Genomic DNA, 8,867 nt, shown 5'->3' on the forward strand with positions numbered 1-8,867 from the left:
TAACTTTCGCGTGACAGCTGGTCACCAAAACGGTTAATTTTAGCGCTCTTTATACTCAACCCTCCTGTTGTACTCGGGTCAAATTTGACAAGTTTCTATATCGGAAATGTTGGGTTCCTTTCAACCGAATTGCCCCGAAATAACACGGATGGTTCCGTACAACGCTCAGATCTCTACTTTCGTTGTATTTTGGGTGTTGGATTTGAATTTCATAGCATTATCCTGACTAAACTTTGACATATCTGTGATTATCCGTTACCTTCATTCCTCTGATCTTAACCATCAGTCCAAATCATTCATCATTTCTTACACAAAAATGAAGTATAATTTCAAATAAATGAGGTTTATTATTGACCATTAATTCTTAAAAAAATAAGTGTAAAACTAGTGTGAATGAGTGGGTTCTAGTGGTGAAGATACTGTCTAAAAGAGTGTTACTTTTGACCCAAGAGGACAACACAAGGGTTAAATTTAGCCAAGAAAAGGTGACGGGGGCAGGCTTGTATCCAACTCTGTGTTGCAGCTGATGTTGTTAGCAGGACCACGACTTCCTCTGATGTCTTTTAGGGCTGGATGCATTAGGCCTCCGCATTCCCTTCTTATCCTATCCTAGCCTAGCTTAGCACAGATCCTGGAGGTAACAGGCTCCATCTAGCCTAGCTTAGCACAGATCCTGGAGGTAAAAGGCTCCATCTAGCCTTCTGCTCCCAATAAGTGACAAAATAACGCCAACATGTTCCTATTTACATGTTGGGATTTGTAGGTCAGAAGACAAGTCAAGCCATGTGTTTATCGGAGGAATTTTAACTGGCTGTCTAGCTTTGCACAAGAAAATGTGCAGCAAGGGCAGTACAGGAAGGACTTACCATTAACAAAACCCTGAGCAATAATTATGCCACAGAAACAGTGGCTAAAAAAACAAAAAATTTCACTTTCAATTAAAACATTAAAGATGGCTCAGATTTATCAAGTGTCCCAGTAAGCTTTTCCGTTCAGCCAGCACGTTCATACCAGGGCATCTGCTAAGTGGTATAATTATTTTTATTTAAAACACTTGTGCTTTTCCTACTCGGTGACATAATATTATAAAATAATGAATCCCTCATTAATTCAAATGGGTCGTTTGTCATTCAGTGCGATTGTTCATCACCGCTGGTTTCGCTGTGATCCGAGCAGTTTGCTTGTGGTAGATCGGCTCAGCTCTAAGGAAGAATAGCTCGTCTGAAAGCTGGTTGGCCGGCTCGGAGTGCAAGTACTGTCCAGACCGGTTAGCCATACTTGCATGGTGCTGGCACACGAATGGTGCCCGGCCAGTTCCAGTACAAATCTGGCGAATGTAATGTGCCATTAAAAAGCAATCTGTCCAGTCATGCTGAGTAAAGGTGGTCCAGACCAGCTTGGGCTCATAGCTGGGGAAAGTCTCAAAGCATTCGATCAACTGTGGGATCTAATACTGCTCCACCATCTTTGACACACCATCCCGATACACCACGATCTTCTCTGGCAAGTTGTGGTTCACCTCGTAGTACGTTGACAGTCCATAGCTCTCCTCCTAACTTGCTGTTTTTATCAGCAGGAGTATCTTTTGGGGCGACACTTCTTAACTTCTGTGGCTGGGATATGGTGCGGACATTGATGACCTGGGATGGGACTTGTGACACAGCAGAGCTTCTCGATGGCACAGTAGAGATCTTCTCTGTTGCCAACCAAGATGCACACTACGAGCTGCATATTGGGCTCACTGGTCAGCTGGGAGTGGATGCTCTTGAAGCAAGTCTCCGTGCAATAGGTCCGGTTCAGCCTGCTCTGCACAGCGGCGAGGGTAGAAGATCGTAGTTCAATGGGATAGAGCTGATTAGGGTTGCGCATCGAGAACCGATTTTTACTTGGAATGGTTTCAAAAATTACGACATTTTTCTGTTTTTCCCAAATGTCCGTTTCTGCTTAGAAAATTGAACTGATGAGCGTTACACTGACCCACCAGCTTCAGCCCGATGATTTTCATCACCCTCCTGAGCCCCACGTTGTTGAATGAAACGCGTAGATCGGAGCTGGGTGGCAAAATCTTTGTCATCTGGATTTGTAGATTTGCTCACAGGCTTCAGAAACGGACTCAACACGACCAGGAGAACGAGGTAGCTGGCGTGATTTGCTCGCAGCACCTGAGGAGCAACAGAGTTCGCTCAGAGTTGGAGTAATATCCCTACGCCCAGGTAGCAGTGCTTTGCCTCCTGAGAATATAGTTCCCAGTATGTATACAGTTAGAAGACGGCTGTGTGTCATGTGACCTTGTTATTTATACACGCTGTGACTGCTTGTCACTTAATGTGAGCAGTAGGCTAGATGGAGCTGTTACCTCCAGGATCTGTGCTAAGCTAGGCTAGATAGAGCCGGTTACCTCCAGGATCTGTGCTAAGTTAGGCTAGATAGAGCCGGTTACCTCCAGGATCTGTGCTAAGCTGATGTGTAACAGATGTGAGGCTATCATAGGCCACCATGTTAGGTCGAAAAACATGCTTAAATACACGTTAAAACAAGCACAGTTTCACATATAGTAAAAAAGCTGATGCATTTAAGATGCTTGCTCCTTCACATAAATTCTCTAACATCTAAACATGCATTACATTTTCCTATGGGGACAAAAATACAGAGCAGCACTTAAACTCACAAAGATAAACACACATTTAACTAGGGAAAGAAGAACAGTACAAACATGAATATGAAGTGCCATAGGTACATGGTAAAACCTTGGCCTAATTTAGGGAAACTAAACTCAAAAATCTTTGGGACCAAGCAAAGCACTTGTGTGTTGTGTAATTCCTGGCCTGCCATTCACAGAGGGTAATTTTGGTTCCAATCCGTCTTTGCCGTCCTGCGTGTTAGGTCAGAGGGATATTGCCAATATTGGCCACCTTTTTTGAAGGAATATCCCCAAAGGAAAACCCCTAACCTCAAGCCTTTTTCATCAGTCTGACAACTGAATGAAAATACAGCCCTTTTTCTAGAACATTGGCAAAGCTGTGCCCACACCGTGCCAATGTGTGGGGCACAAACAGTTTCTGCCTGCCCAAATATAAAACTTATTAAATCACACAACCGCAAAGGCGTGTTGACTGTGAGGTCAATGTAGGGCTGTGCTCGATTGAAGAAATTCTTAGTCGACTAACACACTCATTCAACTGTACCGACTAATCGATTAGTTGATTTAAATCGACAGATCTGTAAATCTGAGTTTCTCCTCAAAGAGTCGTGCTAAAAGCACCACTTTAATTCTCGTGTTTACCAGAGATGTGCTCGTACGTTTCTTGGAAATAAGTCATTCAGCATGAAAAAAAAAAGCATCAAACATGACTAATGGACTAAAGAGATCTAAGTTGACTAAGACCAAAACCACCGATTAGTCGACTAATCGACTAAGAGGGAGCAGCCCTAGTCATAAAAATAAGTAATCCAATATTTCTATCAGTTTCCTCGATTTGGAGTTAAATGTGCACTAATGTGTATTTACGTGAATATCTAGAGGTTGTGTGCATGGTTGGACTAAAACCTCTTGGTTCCAAGCTGTCTTTGCCGGTCCTGCGTGTTAGGTCGGAGGGATTTTGCCAATATTGGCCACCTTTTGGAGGAATATCCCCCCCACCCCCTCCCAAACCTCAAGCCTCTTTCATCCGTCTGCTAACTGAATGAAAATAAAGCCCTTTTAAATACAGCCCCGTAATTCCTGGCCTGCCTTTTTAAGTAATACTCACACTGACACCTGTTTCCTGGGTGAAAGTCTGGTGTTTTCTCCTTAACTTCTTCCGGGACATGAACTCCGCTCTTGTGTTTTATGACCCGTAGCACTTTTATACCGCGGCAGTCATTGTGGTGCATAGGGTAATAAATACGTGGTATACATACGAAATTTCAGAGTATTTGTTTTCATAGCTTTTATGTATGAACGCTTCATGAGAACTGCCCTGTTCCAAGCCGGCCATCGCAACAACATTTCCTGTGTTGTATGATTAAAAATAAGAGTCCATAATTTGGGATTTAGTGCTCAATTAGCCAAGCTACAGTTTGCAACTCCACTACATCCCAAACCAAAGGGAACTTGTGTTTAAATACACACATTTGTCTAGTTTCATTATTGTTTTTGTGCCATTGTGACATGACTGATTTTGTATGTCAGAGCTACAGATTCTGTAGTGTACCATGTTTTTTTTTTTATTTTGGAATAGGAAATTCTTTCTGCTGTTTTATACGTCTTTCTGTCACCAATTTCTTTTTCTTGCTGCCCTGAAACATTGCTATTACGAGCTGTCAACACTCCATATTTGCCCCCGAGTATTTGTCAAGCTGCCAACTTCACTCACCGCTTCTTTACTAATGTAATTTTGGTATTTTTCCAACCTGGACCCTATTTCCCCCCATGCATTGGTGTCTTAAGTGACTGATGTGATCTAAAATCTTTGAAATTGGTCCAGTATTAAACAAGAACGCTGTAGCCGTCAGCCGCAAACCGGGCTGAAATGTAACCCTATAGTCAGTCAGAGTCCACCAAAAGTTCTGTTTCTGCCGCTGACAGACTCAGATTATTATGCTAAGTGTCTGACAACATTATGGGATGGATCCCTACAGAGATAGACCTTTTAGTTAAAGAGTAAGATCCTTTTGGTTTAACATGAAACAGCCCCAAAATCACCATCACCAAACTACACCAGACTCCATGTAACTTTTAGCGACTTTTAGCGTATATAGAGCCAACACATCTCCACATGTAAATGGGTGAATTAAGGGTTTATTTCAACCAAACCAGAGTGGTGATTGTTGGAACAGTGGAAAGATGAACCAAGACGGCTTTTGGTAGTTTTATTTAGTTTCTGTCCACTTTAAATGAAATGTGTTTTACGTTGATAAAAGTCCTGATTATTTAAATGGAGTCTGGTGGAATTTGGTGATAGTGATTGAAGCTGCACCTTTTCCCATTAACATTACACTGCAGCTTGTTTCTCTCGCTTAATACTCAACCAATTTCAAAGATTATTGTTCCCATCAGTCACTTGGGCACAAAAACATAAGAACATATGCTTACAAAATACCAAAAGTTACCCTTTTAAAGGACCACAGTATAAAGCTCAGGACAAAAGCTAGCCTAATTCTCTCGTGGTAACTCTCCACCAAACAACCACTGCCAGCTTCCCCACAAAGCCTGTTGTGTTTCAGTTTGATCGCTCGCTTTAATCCCTGGATCTAGTTTCTGTTTGTAGAGGTTTTTTTAATGATGTTTTGTACTGTACCTGACGATAACAGAAGAATTATCACTATAGCTGATTTATTTTTGTATGAATAAGGCAATAGGATTACAGTCTGATCACTGTAGTTTCTTTAGCTGTCTATGTCGGACCCGATGTGGGGAAACCTTTTTTTTTTTTTTGTCACGACTTTGGGACATTTTGTTCATTTTGGCGGGTATTTCTTAAAAAAAAATGTCTTTTTTTTTTTTTTTTTTTTTGTGACATCGGAGGAAGGTGTTTCTCACGTGGGATGTCCAAAGAAAACTACTTTCAGGTGTCAGCACCTCTGTTAGTCACATAAGTTTATTTTTTTTAATTTGGCTGACTGTAACTGATGTGTATGTAGAACTTATTTTGGATTTGTCAGAGTTAATTTGGATCTTAATGACCTGTTTTTGTGCCATGTTTTTATTTTTAATTTTTGGATCATATTGTTCGCTGTGAAAGAATATAGGCCCCTGTGGGTCTACATGGGAAAGAGATTTTAATCAAAATGTAATGATAAAACTGTTTAAAAAATCAAGTTCACTAAAGTTTGTGACTGAAGTCAGTTGAGTTACTGATTTTGAACTATTGTAGGACATGTCTTCTCTCGCCTGGGATGCAGGAAAATACAGACTTTATTTAAAAAAAAAAAAGTAAGTAAACGATGACTATTTTAATACTTAAAAAAAAAAAAGATGACTTAGCTGTTTCTCTGCTACGCTACACTCGAGATGCACGCTGCCGATTCTCTTCTGGAATAAACCGGTTGATTCAACTTCATTAAAATCACGTTTTGATGGCAGATTTAGCCATTGAATCAGGGCATGAAGATAATTAGTCCACTGGATCATATTTATTTTCACTACCACCTTTTTCCAACTGATGTCCAATCACTATGATGCCACCGAAATAACGGCCCATCTTCATACAGTGTTGTAATAATGTAATTCTGGAATTTTTCACCCTATTTTCCGATGCATTGGTGTCTAAGTGACCACCAGAGAAATACCTTTTTTTGTTAAAGAGTAAGCTCCTTTTTGTTTAACATGTAACGATGCCCCGATGGCCAAACTCCACCAGACTCCATGTAAATAATCAGGACTTTTAGCGTGTATAGAGCCAGCATATCTCCACCAGACTCCATGTAAATAATCAGGACATTTCGCGTGTATAGAGCCAGAATATCTCCACCAGACTCCATGTAAATAATCAGGACTTTTAGCGTGTATAGAGCCAGCATATCTCCACCAGACTCCATGTAAATAATCAGGACTTTTAGCGTGTATAGAGCCAGCATATCTCCACCAGACTCCATGTAAATAATCAGGACTTTTAGCGTGTATAGAGCCAGCATATCTCCACCAGACTCCATGTAAATAATCAGGACTTTTTAGCGTGTATAAATCCACCAGACTCCATGTAAATAATCAGGACTTTTTAGCGTGTATAAAGCCAGCATATCTCCACCAGACTCCATGTAAATAATCAGGACTTTTAGCGTGTATAGAGCCAGCATATCTCCACATGTAAATGGGTGAATTAAGGGTTTATTTTAACCAAACCAGAGTGGTGATTGTTGGAACAGTGGAAAGATGAACCAAGACGGCTTTTGGTAGTTTTATTTAGTTTCTGTCCACTTTGAATGAAGTGTGTTTTCCTTTGATAAAAGTCCTGATTATTTACATGGAGTCTGGTGGAGATATGCTGGCTCTATACACGCTAAAAGTCCTGATTATTTACATGGAGTCTGGTGGAGATATCTGGTAAAAGTCTTGATTATTTACATGGAGTCTGGTGGAGTTTGGTGATGGTGATTTCGGGGCTGTTTCATGTTAAACTAAAAGGATCTTACTCTTTAACTAAAAGGTCTATCTCTGTAGGGATCCATCCCATAATGTTGTCAGACACTTAGAATAATAATCTGAGTCTGTCAGCGGCAGCAACACAATTTTAGTGGACTCTGACTGATTTAATACTGGACCAATTTTAAAGACTTGTTCCCATCAGTCACTTAGACACAAAAACATGGGATAATAAGGTCCAGGTTGTTGAGTTATCCTTAAAGCTACTATCAAGGGTCCCCTAGTAATGACACACTAATTGCCACATCATATATTGCCGCTGTCGGGTGAAACCCTTGTATGGTTTTCAGGGAATTAAACATTTTTTTGAGCAACTTACCTAAGATGTAATCAGACGAAGTCCCCTCGTCACTGTTAAAAGGGGAACTATGCAGGTTTTTTATCTTAATTTACCTTAACTGAACAGCTTCGGAGTTATTGGAATGGTTATGTGACTTTTTTCGGGTTGAATGGTGTAGGGGGGCTCTATAGAGAAACCTGCCAGCAAAATGTGAGAAAACAGCGAAGAAATGGCCACAATTGCATAGCGCCCCTTTAAGATATTTATAAAAATCCATAAAAAGACGAAATGTATTGATCCAAAGGAAGCATTTCCTCACTCAGTTATTGGTTAATAACTATTGCTCTAACTGCCTTGTGAGGAATGTCCTGCGGCAGAGGTAGTCATCACACACCGGATGAGTTTCGGAGCATTAAATGAACACGAAATAACCAATAATCTTTATTTACTTTCTCCCCTCAGATTGTCTTCACGGCTATTTGTTTCGAGGCTATAAAGAGGCGAAGTCGGCCTCCTTCAGAGATACTACCGCGGGACTTTATTTAGGAAAAGAAATCTGTCCGGTAGTGAACGGGGAGAGAGACAAATAATTCTTTGCTTCTTTTTTAATCACGGAAGACTTGTATCATGTGACGCGCTGACAATGACTACGTTTACAAGCACCCTAACCATAACCCGTTCAAAACCGGAATATTAGTAATTAGCAATAACCTGGTCGCGCACGGCCATGTAAACACCGGCAAAAACACGAATGTGCTCATATTCCTGTTTTTAAAAACCCGAATATGCTACCTGGGTTACCCCTTTTCTTACCCGAAATTTTGGTCATGTAAACGCGTATCGGCATATCCCCGTCAAAAGGAACATTGATTTGTGTTCTACGCATGCTCTATTCGCAAGGAATATCTTGGTCTTTTGAGTAGAGGAACTTCTTGTATGCGCCAGAAAACCTGCGCGCAGTATACCGAAGTAAACAAGAAGTAAACAAGAAGTAAACAAGAAGTAAACCAGAAGTAGAGGTAAACGTGGCGATACCCAGCACAGCACCACACTTTTGGAGCGAGGAGGAAACCAATTTCTTTATTAGTGTGGTGAAAAACTAACCTGACTCCCACCAGATGGATCGCTTCACATTAGCTCGGCATATCCATCTGGGAACTTTCCGTTGAAGAACTTTTGGGAAGGGGGCGAAAATCCTGGTTAGCTGATTGGATAAACCATCTGTCAATCACCACCTATAGTTGTACTGTACACTGTACAGGAGTAACTCTCTCTGCTCACGCATGTAAACGGGTTATTCCGAATGTTTCAGAAACCCGAATAGTGACCTTAACCCGACCATAACCCCAAAATTGACAGCTTGTAAACGTAGTCACTGTTGTTGTCATTACTTAAAATTCCTCATTTCGTTTTATCCAGCGTTTTTTATCCGCTGGGAAGACAGAGAAGGAGCCAAACACACTT

Source organism: Perca flavescens, chromosome 5, assembly GCF_004354835.1.
Source record: "Perca flavescens isolate YP-PL-M2 chromosome 5, PFLA_1.0, whole genome shotgun sequence".
NCBI classification, from domain to species: domain Eukaryota; kingdom Metazoa; phylum Chordata; class Actinopteri; order Perciformes; family Percidae; genus Perca; species Perca flavescens.